The following is a 25,176-nucleotide window of genomic DNA, read 5'->3' as shown; positions in this document are numbered from 1 at the left end:
TTTATTGGCATATAATTGCTCATAATATTCTCTTATTATTGTTTTTATTTCTGTTGTGTTGGTTGTGATCTCTCCTCTTTCATTCTTGATTTTATTTGGGTCCTTTCCTTTTTTTTGATCAAACTGGCTAGTTGCTTATCAATTTTGCTAATTCCTTCAAAGAACAAGCTTCTTGTTTCATTGATCTGTTCTGCTGGGTTTTTTTGTTGTTGTTTTTTTGTTGTGGGTTTTTTTTTTTTTTTGGTTTTGATAGCATTTAATTTCTGCTCTAATCTTTATTATTTCTTGTTTTCTGCTGGTTTTGGGTTTTATTTGCTGTTTCTTTTTAGCTCTTTAAGGTATAAATTTAGATTGTGTATCTGAGACCTTTCTTCCTTCTTTAGGAAGGCCTGGATTGCTATATACTTTCCTCTTATGACCACCTTTTCTGTGTCCCAGAGGTTTTGTGTTGTGGTGTTATCATTTTCATTGGCTTCCATGAACTTTTTAATTTCCCCTTTAACTTCTTAGTTAGCCCATTCATCCTTTAATAGGATGTTCTTTAGTCTCCATGTATTTGTTACCTTTCCAAATTTTTCCTGTGGTTGATTTTGAGTTTCATAGCATTTTGGTCTGAAAATATGCATGGTATGATCTTGGTTTTTTTGTACTTGTTGCAGTCTGATTTGTGTTCCAGTGTATGGTCTATTCTGGAGATCATTCCATGTCCACTGGAGAAGAATGTATATTTCACTATGTTAGGGTGAAATGTTCTGAATATATCTGTTAAGTCCATCTGGTCCAGTGTGTCATTCAAAGCCATTGTTTCCTTGTTGATTTTTGGTTAGATGATCTGTCCATTGCTGTAGGCAGGGTGTTGAAGTCTCCTACTATTATGCTATTGCTATCAATGAGTTTCTTTATGTTTGTGATTAATTGATTTATATATTTGGGTGCTCATACATTTGGCACATAAATCTTTACAATTATTAGGTCTTCTTGGTGTATAGACCCCTTAATTATGATATAATGTGCTTCTTTATCTCTTGTTACAGTCTTTATTTTAAACTCTAGATTGTCTGATATAAGTATGGCTACTCTTGCTTTCTTTTGTTGACCATAAGCATGATAGATGGTTCTCCATCATCTCACTTTCCATATGAAGGTGTCTTTATTTATTTTTTTTTTTTCAACGTTTATTTATTTTTGGGACAGAGAGAGACAGAGCATGAACGGGGGAGGGACAGAGAGAGAGGGAGACACAGAATCGGAAACAGGCTCCAGGCTCTGAGCCATCAGCCCAGAGCCTGACGCGGGGCTCAAACTCAGGGACCGTGAGATCGTGACCTGGCTGAAGTCGGACGCTTAACCGACTGCGCCACCCAGGCGCCCCTGAAGGTGTCTTTAAATCTAAAGTGGGTCTCTTGTAAACAGCATATAGATGGATCTTGTTTTCTTATCCATTCTGTTACCCTATGTCATCTGATTGGAGAATTTAGTCCATTGACATTTAGAGTGAGTACTAAAAGATCTGAATTTATTGCCATTATGATGCTTGGAGAGTTGGAGCTTCTGGTGGTGTTCTCTGTTCCTTTCTAGTCTTTGTTGTTTTTGGTATGTATGTATGTATGATTTCATCTTTCTTTTCTCCCCTCAGAAAGTCCCTCCTAAAATTTCTTGCAGGGCTGGTTTAGTGGTCACGGACTTCTTTAATTTTTGTGTGTCTGGAAAACTTTTTATCTCTCCTTCTATTTTGAATGACAGCCTTGCTGGATAAAGAATTCTTGGCTGCATATTTTTCTGATTCAGCACATTGAATATATCCTGCCACCCCTTTCTGGCCTGCCACGTTTCTGTGGATAGGTCTGCTGCAATCCTGATATGTCTTCCCTTGTAGGTTAAGGACTTTTTTTTCCCCTTGCTGCTCTCATGATTCTCTCCTTGCCTGGGTATTTTGTGCATTTACTATGATATGCCTTGTTGATGGTAAGTTTTTGTTGAATCTAATGGGAGTCCTTTGTGCTTCCTGGATTTTGATGTCTGTGTCTTTCCCCAGGTTAGGAAAGTTTCCCACTATGATTTGCTCACATAACCCTCTACCTCTTTTTCTCTCTCTTCATCTTCTGGGACCCCTGTGATTCTTATGTTGTTCCTTTTTAATGAGTCACTGATTTCTCTAATTCTTAAATCATGATCTTTTGCCTTAGTCTGCTTCTTTTTTTTTCTGCCTCATTATTCTCCATAAGTTTGTCCTCTATATTGCTGATCCTCTGCTCTTCCTCGTCCATCCTTGCCACCATGGCTTCCATTCAAGATTGCAGCTCAGTTATAGAATTTTTTTTGTTCCATTCTGACTAGATGTTACTTCTTTTATCTCCACAGAAAGGGATTCTAATCTATTTTTGACTCCAGCTAGCATTCTTATTATCCTGATTGTAAATTCTGGTTCAGAAATCTTGCGTGTATCTGTGTTGGTTAAATCCCTGGCTGTCATTTTTGCCTGCTCTTTCTTTTGGGGTAAATTCCTTTGTTTTGTCATTTTGAAGGGACAAAGGGAATTAATGAGGTAAAAAAACAATTAAAATTAAAAAATTAAATAAAAAAATTAAAAACAATGAACACACACAAAAAATCAAATAAATGATTCTATATCCTAGGTGTGTTTTGCCTGAGTGTTGAAATGGGCTTGAGAGATTAGAGCAAAAGGGAAAGAAAGAAAAAAAAAGAGGAAATCATTTGAAAATTGAAATAAAGAATACACTGAAGAATAAAACTAAATAATGAAAGTAAAATAGAATTTGAAGATTTTACAAAAAGTAAAACATATAGTAGAAAAAATTGAATAAAATATTTGTAATAAAAATTGAAAATAAAAATATTTTTTTCTCTTTCTGTATTCAAGAAAAGAAAAGAAATGAAAAAGAGAAAAAAACAAAAAAAAAAAAGAAAATTGTATATATGGACCAGTGAACAGTCTGAAATACGATTCAAATTACTTCGTTTTCCCCTGAAGTCAAAATATGAAGCATTTTAGAGTCTGTAAACTAAGCAGGCAGAGAGACTTGTGTTCCTGGATATCAAAGTTGGCTAAGTTGGGTGGGACTTTATGTAATGGCTCCCTTCTCCATTAGATGGTGCTGCCTAGCTTACTGGGGTGGATTGTTGTGGTGCTTGTAGGTGTGTATGCGTACGCAAGGGAGCGGTGAAAATGGTGTCACCCAGCTACCCAGTCTCTAGTATCAGAACTCTGTTCTCCCTGATCAGTAATCATGCACCCATCCTTTGTCTTTGGCTTCTGTCCACTCCCTGCTTTTACACTGTCCGTGACCAAGCCCCAGGGAGCACCATCCTGCTGAATTTTATCTAAGATGCAGCTGTGTTTCCCAACGCCTTACTTCTGAGGGACTGTGGCTTTGACTCCTTCTGCCCCTGTGGGAGTGTTTCACCAAGCAATGGCCAGGTGCCGGCTGCATCCAGGAATGTTCGTGGTACTGTGCTGCTGCTGATGCCCAGAGACTGTGGCTGGGTGTCAGTCTGCCCCAGAAAATGTTCACACAATTGTGTAGCAGCACTGTTTCAGGGATTATGGCAAATCACAACATGCCTCTGGTACCAGGCTTCACCCCAATGACCTTGTTCCAGCACCAGTGAATGTGGTTGTTCTCCCGGGTCCACTGGGGCCTTTTCCTGTGGGGGAGCCACACAGTCTCTACCAGATGTCCTCCCAGCAGGGGAACCGCCTCTCTCCATGTGGCCCAAAGACCCATGGACTTCACTTTGTTCCTGGGGATTCACCCTTCTCATCAGAGTACTGCCAGGTATCGAGCTGTGGAGTTTCAGACTCTGTGCTCCCCTGTTTATAGAGTCTTAATGTAATTTAAACCCTCTCCTTTCTCCTTTCTCCTTTCTCCTTTCTCCTTTCTCCTTTCTCCTTTCTCCCTTTTTAGTTCAGTACCTGTGGCTGTTTCCACTTTCTTTCCAGCTGCTTTTTTTTTTGGGGGGGGTGCTTTCCCAAACTCTCCCCACCGCCACCCCCTCAGTTTCTGTCCTCTCTCTGGACACAAAAATAGCCCCCTGCCCTACACGGCTTCTGTCTCCCCCAGTTCACCTCTCCATGCTGAGTACCTGCTGAGTTCTGTGGTTCAGGTTGTGGAGATTGTTGTGTTAATCCTCAAATCAGATTTCTAGGTGTGCAGTATGGTTTAGCATTTATCTGGCTTTATTTCATGGATGTGACACAAAAAAACTTCCGTGCTGTTCTGCCATCTTGGCTCCTCCCCAAGGATGATTGTTTATTTGTATATCTCAAAACCATGTTCATTATGTAATGGTTGATAATGGACTATGATGTCAGAATTTTTCCTCTAGTTCTATTTCCTCTATTTCTTTTTCTATAATTCATATATTTTCCACATTGAAGAACTAATATTAAATTGCTTTCATGCTTCAAAAACATGTAAAGAGAAAATATTCTTTTTTATAAGTACTAACTTATTTAAAAAAATTTGTTTAATGTTTATTATTCTTAAGAGAGAGAGAGAGAGTGCAAGCAAGCAAGGGAGGGGCCGAAAGTGAGGGAAACACAGAATCCAAATCAGGCTCCAGGCTCTGAGCTGTCAGCACAGAACCCTATGTGGCGCTCTAAGTCACAGACCACGAGATCATGACCTGAGCTGAAGTTGGCTGCTTAACCAACTGAGCCACCCAGGCATCCCAGTACTAACTTATATTTTAAAGACGTGTTTCATGTTGTTGGACAAGAACTGCAATGGGACCCCCTAATGATGCTTCAGTATGGGAAACTTTTTTTTAACCCAGGTACTGTGTTATGGAGAGCCTTTATTCTACAGTATGTTTTTTAGGTTGTTTAGCTATATCAGGTTTTTCTTTCACTATTCTTTTCACAGTGCATCAGCTTTCTTTGAAAGAATGAAAATTCCCTTACTCTTTGGATGTCCATTAGGTAGTTAAGTAGTTGGTGCATATTTGTGTCCCACAAATGGATGGGAATAATTGCTTTGTCTCAAGATAAATGACTAGAAAGTAGCTAATCAAAGTTGATTTGTTTCAGACTTTCTGAAAAACAGAGAATATGTTAATGTATTAATATTTAAGATGGTTCACAAAAACTCTGTAATTCTGCCTAAATCAAAAGCCCTTGACAGTGTAAATCTAACCATCTTATCATTAATAATGACAAACTGTTTTCATATACTAACCAGATATTTGTTTTGCTCCCTCTAATGACTTGACTTTACTCCATGGAATCCATCTAATGCCTTAGGGGAGTAAAGCTGGTAAGAGTGGTAAATAAGAACAACATAATAATAATAATAGTACTATTATTATTAAAAATAAATCTTATCTGGGGGCGCCTGGGTGGCTCATTCGGTTAAGCGTCCGACTTCAGCTCAGGTCACGATCTCGCGGTCTGTGAGTTCGAGCCCCGCGTCGGACTCTGGGCTGATGGCTCAGAGCCTGGAGCCTGCTTCCGATTCTGTGTCTCCCTCTGTCTCTGCCCCTCCCCCGTTCATGCTCTGTCTCTCTCTGTCTCAAAAATAAATAAACGTTAAAAAAAAATTAAAAATAAATAAATAAATAAATCTTATCTGTTTCAGAAACCAGAGCTTTTGATTTGCAAAAGCCTAAATATTATTTTTCTTTCTTTTTATTGACCTTATATGCTTATAATTGAATGAGTCATGACACTTGGTTTATGAAACACAGTATCATTTTTTTGTACAAGGACCTCATTTATTTTGTTTTATTTTTAATAATGTAAAGAGCACCTTATAACCTGGTATACTTTCCAAGAACAAAAGCCTTACCAATAACTTGCATCTATTTATATGATCCTATTCTGTCTCATCATCCTTCCTTTACCCCAAAGGTTATCCTCTCCCAGATTTCATGTCTATAACTCCCTTGAAATCTGGCTTTTTTTAAAAACTTTTTTTTAATGTTTCTTTATTTTTTGACAGAGAGCGACAGAGACACAGACAGAGAGACAGAGCATGAGTAGGGAGGGGCAGAGAGAGAATATAACACAGAATCCTAAGCAGTCTCTAGGCTCCGAACCCAAGGCTAGACTCCAATCCAGGAGCCATGCCATGAGATCATGACCTGAGCCACAGTTGGACACTTAAGCAACTGAGCCACCCAGGTACCCCTAAAATCTGACTCTTAAACACATGAGCAAGAGTTGCACTTGGGTAGCAACTTTATTAGCTATGCAATCCTAATAGATAATGCTAAGGTGTTTGAAGCATGAGCTCTGTATAAGAAAGCCTGTTAATCTATTCTGGAATTGCTTAGCTTTTTTACCTTTACCCATTAAATGGAATCAAATTGTATCTTGTGTGGTCTTGATCTGCTTATCTTTACAGCTTGATTTTCTTCAAAGCATTTATGTGGTTTAGTACACTGATTAGCCATATGTCTTTTTTTTCCCCTCTATTCATGGCTGTTTCTGCTTTTCCCTCCATTTTTCTATTGATATGTTTAATTTTTTTGTTAATTAAAAAAAATTGTTTAATTTTTTTTTTTGAGGGAGAGAGAGAGAGACAGAACATGAGCAGGGGAGGGGCAGAGAGAGAGAGGGAGACACAGAAACTGAAGCAGGCTCCAGGCTCTATGCTGTCAGCACAGAGCCCGATGTGGGGCTCAAACTCACAAGCTGTGAGATCATGACCTGAGTCAAAGTCAGACGCTTAGCTGACTGAGCCACCTCACCCAGGCACCCCTGATATGTTTAATTTTTTCTATTGACTATTAAGATACATACTGATATACATATATAAATAAATATATAAGTATTTTTATATTGATTAGTAGGATATATATGTGTATACATATATATCTTTGTGGACCTAGATATTGCAGATGTATTCTTCTAGTTTATTGCTCTTTTCATATTTTTTTCTTTTAGGTATCTTGTTGACATTATTAAAACTAAGACACAGGGTTGATTTAGGTATGTGTAGTCTTTTTTGTTTTCCACATAAATTGCAGAATTATTTTTCCTATCTCTGTAAAAAATGCCACTGGAGGAGGGTGAAACAGCAAAGGTGATGAAATAAAAGGTCCCCAGCTCACATCCACAACCCAAACAACAATCTGATAGTCATCCATAAACAAAAGTGCCTTTATGGGAACATTGGGATCTAGGTGGGAGGTTTGAAATCCCAACAAAGTCCAAGATTAAGGAGAACTGCTTTGAGAGGGCAGGCCCACGCCCTGGTAGCAAGCTTGCTGCATGTAATTCCAGTTACAGGCCCAAAGCATCCACATTCCCCTCTAGACTCAGCTCCAGCCCAACTTGACCATGGTCGTACAAAGAGCCCCATCCTCCAAGAGACCAAGGAGGAGCCATTTCTCAGAAGAAGACATTCAGCAGGTCTATGAAAAGGTCCTCAACATCACTAATGATCAGGCAAATACAAATCCATACCATAGTGAGATATCAACTCACATACTTCAGAATGGCTAAGGGCAAAAGTTAAGTGTTGGTGAGGATGTAGAGAAATTGAAACCCTTCCACATGTTGATGGGAATGTAATTGGTACAGCCATTATGGAAACAGTATGGAGGTTCTTTTAAAAATTAAAAATAAAAGTACATATGACCCTGAAATTCCACCACTGGATATACATCCAAGGAAATGAAATCAATATTTCAAGGAGATATCTGTACCCCCATGTTCATTGCAGCACTATTCAAAATAGCTAAGATGTAGATACAACCTAAATGCCCATCAATGAATGCAAGAGTAAAGAATAGCTAGTACGTGCACATTATGGAATGTTTTTCAGCTTTAGAAGGAAGGAAATTTTACAGTAAGAGACAACATGGAGGGACCTTGAAGACATTATGTTAGGTGGAATAAACCAACCATAGAAAGACACATACTATATGATCCCAATTATATGAGGTATTGACAATAGTTCAATCCATAGAATCGAAGAGTGGAATGATGGTTGTCAGGTGCTAAAGGGAGGGGAAAATGAGAAGTTACTAATTAATAAGCATAAAGTTGGAGTTAAGTAAGATGAATAAGTTCTGGAACTCTGCTGTATAATGTTGCACTTATAGTCACCAATAATGTATTGTACACTTAAAAGTATGTTGAGGGGCACCTGGGGTGGCTCGGTTCATTAAGTGTTCTCTTGGTTTTGTCCCAGGTCATGATCTCATGGTATGTGGGTTTGAGCCCTGCATTGGGTTCCATGCTGACAGTGAAGAGCCTGCTTGAGATTCTTTCTCTCCCTCTCTCTCTCTCTCTGCCCCTCGCCACCCCCCTTTCTCATTCAAAATAAATATTTAAATAAATTTGTTGAGTGTAGTATGTTAAATGTTCTTAACAAAAATAAAAAAAAAATTAGAGAAGTCCCAAGATAAACATCCATTAATACATACTATATACATATAGGAAAAGAATTTATTTTACTTGTAGGAAACGGAGTAGAAATCATGGAGAAATTGGAAAGATTATTGGAATAAGGCACATTCAGAAGTGTATCTGAGCTTCTTAAAAATATTTATTGATTGAGAGAGAAAGCAAGATTGGGGGAGGAGCAAGAGAGGGGTTGGGGGAGAGAGAGAATCCCAAGCAGGCTCCATGCTGTCAGCACAAAGCCCGACTTGGGGCTCAAACTCATGAACCATGAGATCATTACCTAAGCTGAAATCAAGAGTCAGATGCTCAACCAACTGAGCTACACAGATGCCCCTTTAAGCTTTTCGAACTGTGAAATCTGAAAATTCATGAGAATAACTTTCTTATAAGGAAGTTGAGAGAAGTATGGATGTGTCAGACAAAAACAAGAAGAAACTTGAAGAAAAAAACAAAGACATATTTTATACCATAAAGAATAGATTTAGCAAAATGCATGAGGCAGTCACCATATTTAAGAGCCAGTTTTCTTAGCACCATAACAGGCCAGAGAAGGGAAATTTGCAGATATAGTTAAAAATGAAGCCATACACTTAAATTATGTTATTTGTCCCTAAAACAGAGTCCCATTCTTGCCCTTCCACTAGATAAGTCTGGATAGAGAAGGAGAATAAAATATAGAGTACACAACACCTGTCCCTAATATCCCATAGAGAGCCTGAGAGGGTTGAATACCTTAAACAGTTCCCCAATCTCATGGCATAGCATGAGAAGGGTAGAGAGAACTATGTGGAAATTTGTATTTTCTTAAAGAGGGTATGAAAGTCTTCTTACAGGTAAAGGATGATGCAAAGTAGCAGGAGGCCCAAACTGAAGAGGCTAGCATAAGGAAGACAAAGTAGCAATCATCATGGAAAAATAGAAACCAGTTCAAAAATAAATAAATACAAACAGAGAGAGCAAGAGAGAAATTATAGAGGAGACCACAGGTGAATAACGGATAATAACTAAGGGTCAGATGGACCCAATCTTATGCCTTGATAACGGATGTGAGTTGAGTTGACAAAGGAAACTCTGCATCAATTGACTTCCCTGAATTAACTGAACTCGACTCTGTCACAGGGTGGAATGGTTAAGGTAATGTAAAATGATAAAGAGTGTTCTGCAACTTTAACTCATATCAGAATCACCTGGAATTCTTATAAACCACAGATTGCTGGCCCCACCTCCAGAGTTTCTGATTCAGCAGGTAGATGTGGGGTAGGGCCTAAAAATTTGCATTTCGTACATGTTCTCAGGTGATGCTACTGCTGTTCCTCTCAGAACCACATTTTAAGAATCACTGGTGTGATATACAAACATCATAATCTCAAAGGCTTAGTACAATGGAAACATGTTCGTTAGAATATCTATTCAACATGGTAGTATGTGTGTATGTATGTATGGGGGAGGGAGAAGTGATGCTTTTTGTACATGGCTTTCAAGGTCACCTTGGGCATTGATATCCAGCTCTCTGACAGTGGAAGAGAGTGAGTAGTGGAGCATTGCACAGGAAGTTTTTGTTGGCAAAGCCTAGAAGAATCTTCTCTCATTCTATTGGTCAGACCTCAGACACATGGCCACAGCTAATTGCAAGGGAAACTGAAAAACATTGTCTAACCACATGTCTAAGAGGAATGGGAACTATATTTGGTAAACAGCTAGTCAATATTTATCATAGTGCTCAAAATAAAGTAAAATTAAGTTAGAAACACTTCATGTCTAAATTTTATGGTGTGAAGATTTATACTATCAACACATACCTTATAAGAATATTCAAGATTGGGGCACCTGGGTGGCTCAGTTGATTAAGTTCCCAATTCTTGGTTCAGCTCAGGTCATGATCTTAGGGTTGTGAGATCAAGCCTTGCATTGATCCCTGCATCAAGCCCCACATTGGGCTCCACGCCGAGCATGGGGTCTGCTTAGGATTCTTTCTCTTCCTCTCCCTCTGCCCCTCTCCCCTGCTGGCACTCTCTCTCTCTTTCTCTTAAAAAAAGACCTGGTTCCTGCCTACATCTATATTCTCATCACTCCTCATTTCCAGTTTGACCAAACTCATTTCTGTTCCTTAAAGGAGTCATGTTCATAGAGGATTCCTCTCTATATCCATTTTTCTCTACCTGAGAGACTCCTACTGCTTACCTTTCCACCTTCCCCACAGTGCCATTTGTCTAGTTAACTCTTATTCATCCTTCCGGTCTCACTGTGAAAGTCACTTCCTTAGAAAGTCTTCCTTGACTACCACCCAGACCCTAGACTAAATTAGTTACAACTGACTTCTGCATATACCAATTTTACCTTGTTTTTTCTTGTTTTGATTCTTATCATTGGGTGACTTACCTACTGAAGTGTAAGCTCCAGGTGAAGGCCTGAGTTTATCTTACCTTATTTTATAAGTACTTCTTATAGTATTTGGAACTGAGTTTAAGAAATACTTTTGAAAGGAAGGAGGGAAGGAAGATAGGAAGGGAGGGAGGGAGGAAATATTTTTTGCAAGATTTCAGAATGCATCAACAATGAGATTGTTGTATTTGTTCCATATTGATTATCCAGATTGGCTCAGCTGATTATATCAATAGTTAGGTCTAACTATTAGTTAGAGTTAGGTCTAACTCTAATAGTATAGTCTACACCTACCTCTCCTACAAACTGCATGCTTGGTCAAAGATAATGCCTCTGAGAGACGAAAACCCGTCCTGGGTCAATTGTCTATGAGTCACTGTGCTCCTTAGGCATCCCTAAGCATGATTTCATCTACCATTATGGGAAATGTATTTGTAACATCCTGATGAAAATTACTGCAAGGTGCATACATTGATTTTGACCTAGGGCTGAAAAAGAGAAAGAGAATTATGAAGCCTGCTTAGAGTATTCTAGATTCTTGTTGAATGGAGAGCATGAAGACAGGAACTGGCAGACATTTATCTAGATTTTGTAAAATGAAGTTTTAAAGATAAAAGTAATGATCAATCAAGAAACTTACTGAATCTGAAGTTAGAAGTGAATCTGAAGTCAGAAAACTGGTCTGTAATGGATTATGGCTCAGCCCATGTTGGTACTGATAAGGTAGCAGGTACGCCAGTAAAAAATAACAATGAGATCTGTCTGTCTCTGATTGACTTATTTCACTTAGCATAATACCCTCCAGTTCCATCCATGTTGCTGCAAATGGCATGATGTTTTCACTCATATGTGGATCTTGAGAAACTTAACAGAAGACCATGGGGGAAGGGAAGGGGAAAAATAGTTATAAACAGAGAGGGAAGGAGGACAACCATAAGAGACTCTTAAAGACAGAGAACAAACTGAGGGTTGATGGGGGTGGGGGAGAGGGGAAAGTGGGTGTTGGGCATTGAGGAGAGCACTTGTTGGGATGAGCACTGGGTGTTGTATGTAAGCAATTTGACAATAAATTATATTAAATAAAATAACAATGAGAAAAAAGGTAAAGTAAAAGATTTTTTTTAATTGAGTGTAACAAAGAATGTTATATGCTAGTATTACTGAGGCTATTAGAGGGGAGCAGAAAATAAGGAAAAAAAGAATATCTAAATCATAGTCCCTCTACATAGTTACCAAACTAGAAGTTATTATGTTCTAGTTGGGACATTGCCACCTGGCTGTGCACACACCCTATCCAATACGTTGACTACTCACTGTTGTTTTAAACAGAATGATACTAACCCTACTCTCAATTATTCTCCAGGATAGGTTTACCACTGACAGTCTTTTGCTTTATATTGAGTCTGTTGAGGGATATATGGCTTCTCCTTGAGGCTCTGCCCCTTTCCTCTTCTTTCCTGACTGGGCTTTTTCACTGTTTGGATGGCCTTCCCCAGAGATTGCAGTGGAATAATCAAAGCAGAGGAGACATAAGCCAGACAGTTTTGTAATGATTTGTAGCTTTTATAAAACCATTTCTCTAAGGGAGGAGACTTTAATGAATCATTGCCAGAAGGGTTTGGGATTATCTGTGATTTTTAATTATTCCAACTACCCAGATCATTTTTACCATAAGAATTAAGACTTGCCTACATGGCTTGGATAATTGAGATCAGGTTCCTGATGTACTGAGTAATTAAAAGTGCAATTGATCCTTGAATCTCTAACTGCATATATGCCCATCTCCTTTATTAGATATTTTCTTGCATCTAATGCATATTGCTAATTTTTAAGTAGGAATCTTGTTACTTTTCTCTATACATCAATGAAACTCTCTAAGAGTATTCTTGGGTCAAATTCTATTTGCATTAATCAAATTGAAGCCAACTTTTTAAAATGCCAGCAGTACGATGCATATATCTTGACTAGTTTTTATTTTCAATGGATTAAGTTTACAAAAACAAAAAGAGAGAGAGCATGAAAAAGAGAAACTTCATTTCCAAATGGCAATTATACTTGCATTTACATCTTACCACTTTGTCAGGGAATCTGCAGTGATAGGTTATTCTTTCATTGTTATTCATGAGGTACTATCAGTGAGTCATAAAATTGTAGAATGAGTTGCCCTAAATTGGGATTAGAATGCAGTGAACAAGTGTAAGAATCAGTCATTACTTCTTGAATTACGTGAGGCCCCAGAGGTGGAAAACTTTTGTTTCTGACAGCACATTTTTTTTAAAGGAAGTTGGATTGAAGAGGGCAAATAGAAGGAAAAAGGACAAAACATGGGAACTCATCAAGGCTATTTGAGAGGAGAAAGGCTGAAAGCAATGTGGATCAAAGAAACAAATGGATCATTAGCCATCAGGGGTTTAAAGGTCTGGAGACATCAACTTTCAATCCAAAAAATAGGTTGACCTAAAATAATGAAAGTATTAGAATTCCTATTAGAGCATGCTACACATCATACCTTAAAAATAATCATGTAAATAATGTAAATAAAAATAAGCTACCTATAAAAATATTCTCATAACATGGGACAGTGGGTGTATCCTGCCTCATGTCAGGTACTTTAACTTTTGCTCACCTTTGAAAGACAGGCATGTCTCATGACTCTCTACTCTCACCAAATCAAAGTTCCCTGTTAATACATCTTCTGTCTTATTTCTCATTCCCTTGCCATAATCCACATGATGTCCAGTTTTAGCAACTGGAAGAGAAAATTTAAATTAGGTTTAAAAATGGGAAAAGATAATAATTTATAACAAAATAACACCCTATTTTCATGAAACTATATATTGAGTAATAAAAGGGAAATATAAATCAGATTTTTATACAAATAAAGGAAAAATAAAATTACATGTTGTAATTTTCTTCAAGTAGGCTTTGTTTTTAAAATGACCTAGACATTCCTAAGAGTTAAATGGAACCTACTCTGGATACAGACAAGTGTCCTTTCTGCTTTATACTTACTGTGAAAGTATTCTTCTATACACTCATTGTTGTTCTACTACTTTTTACTCAGCACTCATAAATTTAAAAAGTGACTCAATGTCCCAACTTGGCATTCTTTGGCCATTTTTTGGGAAGACTCTCAATAATCAGTCATTCTACCCTTGTTAAGTTACTGATGGAATAACTAACCCTGTTCTGAAAATAGTTATTTCTTAGAATTTCTGTCTCTATTGGTATAGCCATAACTGGGTATTTTGCCAGCTAGGTAACATTTCAGGTAAAGGTAATTCTGTCCTGCATCTTCTGGGAATGGAAACCGATTGTAAAATAAATGCCTAAGTTTTCCACCAAGGTGCCACAAGTTCCAGAGTGATCATCAGTAGAGGAAGTCATAGGTTTTGATATGTGTTACCAGTGACTGTAGACTTATGCTTCAGCTGAGCAAAGTTGGGCCAGTTATCAATTAATAACAATTAACTCCATTTGAGGATATATTTCCTGGTCTTGTGAATACATCTTCCTAAAACTATAGTGATATTTTAGAACATAAAATAGATATTTGGGAAAAAATGCCTTTCTATTCTACAGATGATTTTGATTCTTTTTTTTTTTAATTTTTTTTTAACATTTATTTATTTTTGAGACAGGGAGAGACAGAGCATGAACAGGGGAGGGTCAGAGAGAGGGAGACACAGAATCCGAAACAGGCTCCAGGCTCTGAGCTGTCAGCACAGAGCCCGATGCGGGGCTCGAACTCATGGACCGCGAGATCATGACCCGAGCCGAAGTCGGCTGCTCAACCGACTGAGCCACCCAGGCGCCCCCGATTTTGATTCTTTACAGGGCTAGCTGTTGCTTGTGTTTTTGTCCCAGGATAGAGTGTTGGCTGCTTTGGTAAATGAATTATAAGGGACAGTGTGGAAGAAGTTTCTATCACTTGATATAGTCCATATGACAGGTTTTGTAATTTTTTTAATGGAATAAATCCTTTTTTAATGCTTATTTCAGTGCATTCTCTTTTGCAAAGAAGGCAAAATGGTGACATAGATATGGGGACAAGTACAGTAAGATCTTGTGAGTAACTTGTTCTGTGAGCATTCTGCAAGACCAGCAAACATTTCTAATAAACTTTAACTTGATAAATGAGCAATGTCTTGCAATATGAGTAGTATGTGATGCCAGATGTCACATGATCACAACTGAGCCAATAGTTCTTGAAATTCGTTTGATATACAAGTGCTTTGGATTACAAGCATGTTTCTGGAATGAATTATGCTCACAAACCAAGGTTTTACTGTACTGCCACTTTTATTTTTAGAAGGAGGAGTTTAGCGAAGAGAACTTAAGGTGAGTGAGAATGCCCCATGCTGCAGGCTGGCAAACATAAGATCTAGAACTATGAACTCTTAAAAAAGGGAAACTATGATGTAGCCTACAGCATCAATCACTTTAACAACCTACAAGGCAAAGTACATAATGCATGCACTGCTTTCCACCTAAGTTAAGGAATTATGGAAATCTGTTCCCTTCTTTATACAGCAATTACAGCAGGTATTGATTGTATCTGCCAAGAGGATGGGACCATGTCCCCCACTTTCTTCTGAATAATAAAAATAAGAAGTAGAGAGGTGGTGCTCTTTGTCAATCAATTACTTTCTTTGGGTAAGAGAATGTGAGGTAGGAAGAGTAGCATGTTTCTTCTCTTTCTCGGTACATTTATGTGTTTTCTCTTCAAAGATCACTTATAGGGAGCACCTGAGAGGTTCGGTTGGTTAAGCTACCGACTCTTGATTTCAGTTCAGGTCAGGATCTCATGGTTCATAAGTTTGAGCCCTGCATGAGGCTCTGCACTGACAGTGAAGAGCCTGCTTGGGATTCTCTCTCTCCCTCTCTCTCTCTGCCCCTCCCCTTCTCTCTCTCTCTCTCTCAATTTCTCTCAAAATAAATAAACTTAAAAAAAATGTGGCTTATAGTCAGTTTTGCTAAATTCACCCCAAAATTCTTGGTGAATAGTTGTAAGTAATATGCTAATAAACACATAAATAGACAAAACAAGCACATCAGCAACCTTTGACCATTAAAATAACCCAATAATTCAGAATGTTATACATATATTGAATTATTTTCTGTCTAATGTTTCATCCCTTTGCTGATTCATTCAGTTACTTATTACCAACAATTTTTGGTGCCATCATGTATGAAATGTGGCAAAGTGATATATTTTATCCAATTTCCATCTTTTACTATTACTGTTTTACTCCTCTTCTCTTGGTTATACTCTAGGATAAGCAGAATTGGCCAGCACATCATTTATGTGTTCTTTATGCATTAATTTATTCAACAAATATTAACTGAGCACCTAGTATGTACCAAACTCTGAGCTAAGAACTGCAGGAAATCTAATGATAAACAAAATCTGGTCTTTGTCCTTAAGTAATTTTCAGGCGACTGAGTACTAGCAGAATAACTACTTGTCTTTTATGTCCTTTGAGGGAGAAAATATGGAGAATCTTCCTTCATTATAAATCAAGGGGCATTCTGATTTTAATTTTCAAGTAAGTGCCATAAAGAAAATCAATTATGGGGCACCTGGGTAGCTTGGTTGGTTGAGCGTCCGACTTCCCCTCAGGTCATGATCACGTGGTTTGTGAGTTCCAGCCCGGCATGGGGCTCTGTGCTGACAGCTCAGAGCCTGGAGCCTGTTTCAGATTCTGTGTTTCCCACTCTCTCTACCCCTCCCCCACTCACACTCTGTCTCTCTCCTTCAAAAATAAACATTTAAAACAAAAAGAAAATCAATTATGTATTTCTTAAAAACATCATCTATCTACAATAGTATAAGTTGCCTTTGCTCATTTTCTCTACTTCCTCACTTCTTGTTCAGCCCTCAGTTCCTGATGTTGGACTTCTGCTTCTATTACTACGGGGAACTTTTCTTATTTGGGTCATCAATGACCTCCTAGCTGTCAAACCCAATTCAAAGAAACAGCAGTGGGAAAATGTATGTCATGAGCACTTATTCATTCTATAAATACACTTTGGGTACACATCATCACAGTGTGATGTTAAGGCATGTCAAGAGAACTCTGTTTCTCTATAGAGAGTGGTGCCCCTTATAAGGCAGCAAGTCTCTTGAGTGTGAGAGCTTTGTCTTTCCTTTATCCCTAGAATTTTATATACTTTTCAGGTCTTATCTGAATTGCTCTGAGACTTGTGATAGAAGAAACTTCTCCCTCCTTAAAGCTTCTCTCCTCCCTAGGGCTTTGGTGATAATGTTTTAAGTGGTTTGCTTGTTACTTATGTGACCACTCTGTCCTAGAGTCAAAAAGCTCAAGAGAGGGAATGAGGTCTTATTTGTGATACTGGTTGAGTGGCTAAGACTATGGTTATATTCCTTGGAGAAGGAGCATAGAGATCACTTTCTATTTTATGAGGTACATAGGCCTAGGAACCCAAAGGATGAGATGAGTTCAGATCTGAATAAAACTAAGATTTAATGGAAATACAAATTCCAGGGGCAGTTTTGTTTGTTTGTTTTTGTTTTTGTCTTTTGTTTTGTGTTGCTTTGTTTTGTTTTGATGTAGACTTGAAGAACCAAATGTTCAAGCATTGAGGTTTTCAGAAGGAGACACTTAACAAAATTCTCCAAACACAAGTAGTTGGATATTATCAGTCAGGGCAAGTACAAATAAATAAAACTTGTCTCTGGCATGGTAGAAATCCTCTCTCTCTCTCTCTCTCTCTCTCTCTCTCTCTCTCTTATAATTTTGTTAATGTTTATTTTTGAGAGGGAGGGAGAGAGGGAGAGAGAGGGAGAGAGAGAGAGAGAGAGAGAGCACATATGTGTACTCAAGTTGGGTAGGGGCAGAGAGGGAGGAAGACAGAGGATCCTAAGCGGGCTCTGTGCTAATAGCAGAGAGCCCAATGCCAGGCTCAAACTTATGAAACTGTGAGATCATGACCTGAGCCAAAGTTAGATGCTTAACTGACAGCCATCCAGGTGCCCTGAAACCCACTCTTTTTAATGACAGTGCTTTCTTCTTTTGTGCAGAAATGTTAGAATTCCCATTTATTCCATTCTCTACCTTCACTCTCTTTATATATGTATAAGTTTTGAGCAGTTTGTCCATACTCCTAGTTTTAATTAACATAATCTACTCATAATTCTCAAAACATCTCTTTCATGAATTTCTTTATCATCTCGTAGTTACCCTCTTCCTTGTGGACGTCCATTACCATGCTTCCACATATATAATTGTATAAATATTAAGTACTAGGCCCCAAAACAAATAAGACACACATAATTCTTACTCTCATTAATGTAAAAGCCTAGGAAGAACACCATGCTATATGTTAAAAGTCATTAGTTCCCACGACAGGGGTGTCCACTCTCACCACTGTTATGCAACACAGTATTGGAAGCCTTAGCCTCTGCAATCAGATAACATAAAGGAATAAAAGGCATCCAAATCAACCAGGAGGAAGTCAAACTTTCACTCTTCACAGGTGACATGGTAATCTAGATGCAAATCAGTTGTAGATGTGCTGCACAGCTTCCTGGCATCTCTGGCCTTACTTCATGGTTTGGTGGGGCTTGGAGGCCATACTTGGCAGTTGGGCAGGGCTAATGACTTGCTTCCCCGTATGCGCGGGGCTCTGGATTGCACTCTATGGTTGGGACAAACTGCCAGCTGGGGACCCAAAGCGAGCAGATCTGGTGACTGAGTTCTCTGGTCAGATGGAGCCACCAGCAAAGCACCACAGGATGGGCTCTTCACTCAGGCACCACAGCCAGGAGGAACTTGGTTGGCCAAGATCCACAAATTTATTGTTGTGAGAGCCCCTTCCCCTTCTCTAGCTGATTTCTGCGGCGATTCAGGCGAGGCAGTACCTAAGTGAGCTTTCCTAAAAGTGTCCCAGAATAGTGGACACGCTGAGTGTCCACCCTGGATTCTCCTTTTCCCACTGTAGACTCGGAGTGAGGCCCTCAGCATGGTGCTGCACAGGCCTGGGGGAGGGGTGATGCAGTCAAAGCGAAACCACTTTTCTTAGCCTTCAAATGTGGATTTTTTTCAGTTTTTATGGTCCAAAGGTATACTTCAGCCTCACCCATGGGTTCTGAGATCTTCACAAATGTGTCTTTTCTCTGGATAGCTGCTAGTTGCTCTTTCTGTGAGGGGGACTCAAGTCAAGAACAACCTGTTTCCCTATCTTCCTGACACCACTTCAGGCAATAGTTTTTATAACTAGGCAGACTGATGTTATATGTAGCAATAGCTGGCAAGCATGTGTTATTAAGAACACCAGGTATAGATAAGTTAATAGTCTAAGCAAAAGAAAAAGTAAGTTAGACCATTCCTTGATCATAGTTAACACTGAAAGCAGTAATTATTTTATTTTTCAGTTTAAAGATTTTTACAGCCCAGCCCTACATTGACATGTGACTTTGATACTTCCACTTCCATCACATATATCTGTTGAGATGGGATTGTTGGGTTATTTAAGTCAACTTTGTGAAGCTCAAAGAAAGAGATTCTAGAAAGCTATACCCTCACCAAAAAGCCCTCTGCATATATACAAGCTAGGGAAAATGTCCACAGCCCAAGCCAGTCAAACAATGCTCAGATGAAAGAGGGATTTTAAGGGCCTCAGCTAACAAGGCCTCCAGTTCCCCGGCCAGTGGGCATTCAAGTGTTGGCTTTGGCAGGCAGGTACTGGATCACACACAGAAGGAGCCCTGAGAGGCTGTTTCCCCTTACACCACCTCAAAGTTTGGATTTTCAATTTATTTTTTAAAAGCAGATACACAGTAAACATCGGAATGTGAGTTTTATGCTAAATACACTTTGGTTTCAGAGCAGTTATCTCTTGCTGCCAGAATAGCCCTAAGGATTAAGATGGTTTATTGGGATCAAATGCCTGGGAGATTTATTATAGTGCAGACTGTTTACTCATTCCCATTAAAATGCCGATTATGCTTATTTCTTTGCCTCTCTCTCCTCCACATCCTTTCTTCCCTCCTCCAAAACCCATATTCTATTATTTTATTTTCCAGCTTAAAGATGAATCTACTTAGATTTTTATTCTTTATTAAAATTGAATCCTTGGAAGCTCTCTGACTTCATAGGAGCCAAGGAGCAGCAATGGCATATATGTAGCTCATTAAGGACTTGGGAACACTGAGTCCTTGGTTAGCAACCCAGAGGGATTGGGGTGGGGGTGGGGGGGGGTGAAATATATTCAGGGACTTTTTCTGATAACTGCAGCAAAATGTACATATTTGGAATTATTTCTTGTGAAGGATCACAAACACCCTAGCTATAATTATCTATAATTTAGAGCCATGTTGGACCAAAGATAATTTGCCACAAGGTATATGTTTACTTGGGTAAAACGGGAGATTATTTTATAGCCAACTGCTATGTAAAACATTCAACAAGGCAGATGAGTTTGCACACAATATATCAGCTTTCAAGAAAATAGACATGACACATCAGAAAATATGATCATTTAAAATTTTTTTAACGTTTATTTATTTTTGAGACAGAGAGACACAAAGCGTGAATGGGGGAGGGTCAGAGAGAGAGGGAGACACAGAATCTGAAATAGGCTCCTGGCTCTGAGCTGTCAGCACAGAGCCCGATGCAGGGCTCGAACCCACAGACCGCGAGATCATGACCTGAGCCGAAGTCGGACACTTAACCGACTGAGCCACCCGGGTGCCCCAGAAAATATGATCATTTAAATAAGAAAGCTACATCCCAGGAAATAATCCTGGAGGGCTTGGTAATGCATCCATATGTATAAGAAAGCCAATTAGTGAGTCCACTAGGTTATGTAGAATGATTTTATGGAAATTACAGAGGGCCAGGTAAATATTTGATATACCATGATAAATTCATCTTAAATACGTAGTGACTATTGTGATGTCTGACATGTAAGAGATGCCCAGTAAGCTTCTGTGGAATTAAATATAGTTCACCAGATACTCATGAAGTGTACCAATACATTACTAGCATTTTTTTTCTGCTTATAATGATCTAGCCCAGCCATTGTCCAACTTTAGCATGCACAAGAATCAGCTGGAAGGCTCTTTACAATACAGATTGCTGGGCCCTGCATGTAGAGTTTCTGATTCAAGAGGTCTGCAGAAAGGTCTGAGAAGTTGCATTTCTAACATGCAAAAATGATGCCATGATGCTGGTGCATGAACATGTTTTGAGAAGTACTGTAGTTTATAATGAGATGAAAGAAAAATAGTACACTCAAGGACCAAAAAGTGCTCAACTCTGCTCATTTAAAAAGCATGACTTTTTCCACCTATTTGACAGATTTGGTGCAGTTACTATTTGCTAAAGTTTCTACTAGAGTCGCGAGAAGAAAGTGTCCTCATGCTTTCTGTCTGAGTGTGGCAGCCAAGATTCAATAGGGAATTTTCAGAGAAAAACATGGTGATACAGGAAAACACACACACACACACACACACACACACACACACACACACAGAATTTTTGCAACTCAGAAATAACTCTGTAAATAGTAAAGACTGATTTTACTCAGAAGAATCTAAAATTTTAGATTCTCATGAGAAACATTGGAAAATCATTCTCTTACATACTTGCCTTCTGATTTATTCCACTTCCTAAAGCTTAAAGATTACAACTAATTAAAAGGGGGGGAAAACACATGATTAGAAGCCTTTATTGCCTGATAGCTCAGATGCCTTTGTACTTAAAAATTCTTTGAGTCTGATTGATTATTTTGATCCCTATTGATAGGATAGAAAGGGAGCTAATTTACTATAAGCAAATGATAAAATAAAAGAGTACTGTGAACTGAGCACTTACAGTTTGTCAAGCTCTCTGCTAATCGCTTTATACACATTATCTCAGTCTTCATAACAATCCTTTGAGATCAGCACTATTTTTCTTACCATGTTACTGAGAAAAGTCAGGTATAAAGAGTTTGACTTGCCCATGGTCACGTTTATAGGTGTGGAGCCAGAACTTGATCCTTCCTGATACCCAAGAATTTGAAATACGTTAGTCAAGTTCCAAATAGGTCAAGGTAGAGGAACCAGTATTAACAGCAATAATAACAGTGCCACCTGTTATTATAGCAATTGAAGTATTAGCCTTAAGAAGTCCTATGATACAGGTATTTCTATCCACATTTTATGTTTGAGAAAATCCAGAGAAGTTAAGCACTCTGCCTGAGGCTATATAGTTAACAAGATATGAACTAAGGATTATAAATTCTAAAGCCCACATTGTTTATATATCACTAGAAAACCCTAATATTAAGCAATCCCCTTCGTAGACCTTTTAGTAACAATCCAAATATTTAATACTATTACATTAATGTAACTGTAAGTTTCTACAAAATGAAAATTCATTTGTTCCCCTTTGATAGCAGAAAAATACTGTGATGAGCCACCTTATATATAATGTCAAATTTGATGTGCGTTTTCCATAGGTTTACTGGGTCCAAGAACATGTTTATTTTTATAACTGATTTTGTTTGTATCAAAGCAATATATACGTATAGCTCAATAGGACAAATAATTGCTACATAACCAATAACAACAGCCCCTGCTCCCACTTATCCTTCCTTCCACGCTCATCCTGGTTGCCAAAGGCAGCCACTTCTACTCTGAGCTACTTTATCTGGTATTTGCGTCTGCATTTCTACATACAGTATGCCGGTATCTTTCGATTCATGGATTTAAAACATTATTCACTGACTTCCTAATGTGCAACTTTAGGATTTTTTTCTCTCTTATACACACTCTTACTCTTCTTCACTCTTTCAATGTAGTTATACACTTTATTAAATATGATTTGACATTTTCATGATTATGACTACATAAATATTCTCTGTTGAGTAGTGTATGATTACTTTTAGTTGTCCATATAAATTCTTTTTGTATAATGTTTAGTTTTTTCTAGAATTAATAATAACCTTTAATCTTTTCCATTTACTTAGGTTCATTTGGACATAGCTAAATCTTCTCAGTTCCTTTAATAGCCTTTAAAGGTGATTTTCCAGCTCTGTCCAATTGCCAATTCTGTACAATAATCTAGTAGTTTTCTTTTGTAAATCTTGGGGATATTCCTTCCAGTGTTCTCTGTTTTCTTGCTCCAACCTGAGCTAACTGCCTTTTCAGCCACCTTCACAGCTATCATCCTTTGTTATCAACTTGCTATTTTTCTCATTCATTCTTTTCTGTGGTAGATTTTCCATTTTTCTGGGTTCCGTATCTTTTTCCTACTTACTTTATTCCTTTGTCAAGTAAAGCACATTCGCCAGTAGCTTCCTGCAAAAGGATGCATGGTGTGTAATCTTTGAGATTTTGCATACCTGGAAAAGTTTGTATCCAAATTATAGATGGTTTTATTAGGGCATGGAAACCTAGGTAGAAAATCCTTTTCCTTAAGAATTCTCCTCCATGGCCTTCTAGCTTCCTATGTTGCTGTTGAGTAAATCAGTGCCATTTTGGTTCTCTGTCCTCTGTGTGTGACCTGGTTTTTCAGAATCTTCTCTTTATCTCTGGTATTTGAAATGCCAGGATGACATGCTTTGGTGACTGCTGCTGGGTCAGCTACAGTATGAACATGACAATTTTGTCAGAGAGGAAAATAGAAATTATATTCTCCAAAATCTATCAAAAATAATTATTTTCCCTCCTTTTTTGACCTGCATTCCTACAACGCACATGCCTGCGTGAGAGAGAGAGAGGAAGAAAGAGAACGAGAATTGCTACTTGTCCAAATGGTCTACCTGAATTTAACAAGAAGCTAATGAACAAATTCAATGTGAATAAATATTATGTACTTCCTCTTTGCAATGCCTTTTGCAAGGCACACTTCCTCCTTTCAGGGTGCTTGGAATCTACTGTGGCAGATGTGATAAGAACTTAAACTGTAATAAAACAGAAGATTTATAATGACCTTATTAGAAAAATGTGACAGAGCTTCAAGGGAAAATTAAATAATTTCAGATAAGGAGATGGGAAATACGCTACGAATGAGGGCATGTTTGGTGAGTTAGGACCGTAAAGAGAGTGGTAAAAGTAGGGAAGGGAGTTTGCATTTCAGAGGTTCTGAAGTCTGAGTGGTTAGTAGTAGTAGAAGGGACATTTGTTTATAGGCAAGAGTAGGTAAAAGGCCTAATGATGAGAAAGTAAAAGACAAATCCAAGAGTAACAAGTTGGCTGCATCTTAGCTGACATATGGAGAAATGGGAGATATACAAGAGAGGAAATTTTGTGCTAAATCCTGGTAAGCTTTGGATGCAAACTCATTTTTTAGGGGTAACTTATTTCAATCATTTTTTTTCCTCATTTACCAATTTATATTCACTGACCAAATACTGTGAACTAGCCCCTATGCTGGGTGCTAGGGAGAGAACTGAAAGAGACATGGTTCTGGACCTCAAGCAATTAACTATTGTATATGAAGACATGTTATGGTACTTGTGTTTGTACCTAACTTCTAAAAATGAAGTATGAATGAGATATATAAGGATCTTTAGCGAAAGGAGCATCTAGGTTGCCTGAGGTCTTCAGAAGAGGCCAAAGAGAGATGATGGCACCAAGAAGAATCAAATGAGGTGTCCAAGTATGAGTGGAGCATTCTAGGCAGAGGAAACCACACTGTCAAAGGTACAGAGATGAAAGAGAACATGGCATGTTCATTCATTTATTTGTGCATGCTACAAATTTTATTGAGTACTTAGTATGTACTAGCCACAGTACTAGCCATGCTAAGAAACTACTGATTTTTTTAATTAATTAATTAATTGTTTAATTTACATCCAAGTTATTAGTATATAGTGCAAAAATTATTTCAGGAGTAGATTCCTTAATGCCCCTTACCCATTTAGCCCATCCTCTCTCCCACAACCCCTCCAGCAACCCTCTGTTTGTTCTGTATATTTAAGAGTCTCATGTTTTGTCCCCTCTGTTTTTATATTATTTTTGCTTCCCTTCCTTTATGTTCATCTGTTTAGTATCTTAAATTCTTCATATGAGTTAAGTCATATGATATTTGCAGTAAAACTATCTCTGTTTGCAGATGACATGATCTTACATATAGAAAACTCTAAACATTCCATCAAAAAATTGTTAGAAATAATAAATGAATAATGCTTCAGGATACAAAATCAACATACAAAAATCAGTTCCACTTCTATATATTAGAAGTAAACTATTCATAAAAGAAATAAAGAAAACAATCCCATTTATAATAGCCTTGAAAAGAATAAAATACTTAGGAATAAATGTAACCAAGGAGATGGAAGATTCTTACACCAAAAACCATAAGATATTGATGAAAGAAGTTGAAGATACAGATAAATGGAAAGATATGCCTTGTTCATGTGTCAGAAGAACTTAATATTGTTAAAATGTCCATATGCTAAAGCCA

The sequence above is a fragment of the Panthera leo genome, chromosome B3 (assembly GCF_018350215.1).
Source record: "Panthera leo isolate Ple1 chromosome B3, P.leo_Ple1_pat1.1, whole genome shotgun sequence".
NCBI lineage: Eukaryota > Metazoa > Chordata > Mammalia > Carnivora > Felidae > Panthera > Panthera leo.
Note: the sequence above shows the minus strand (reverse complement) of the source record.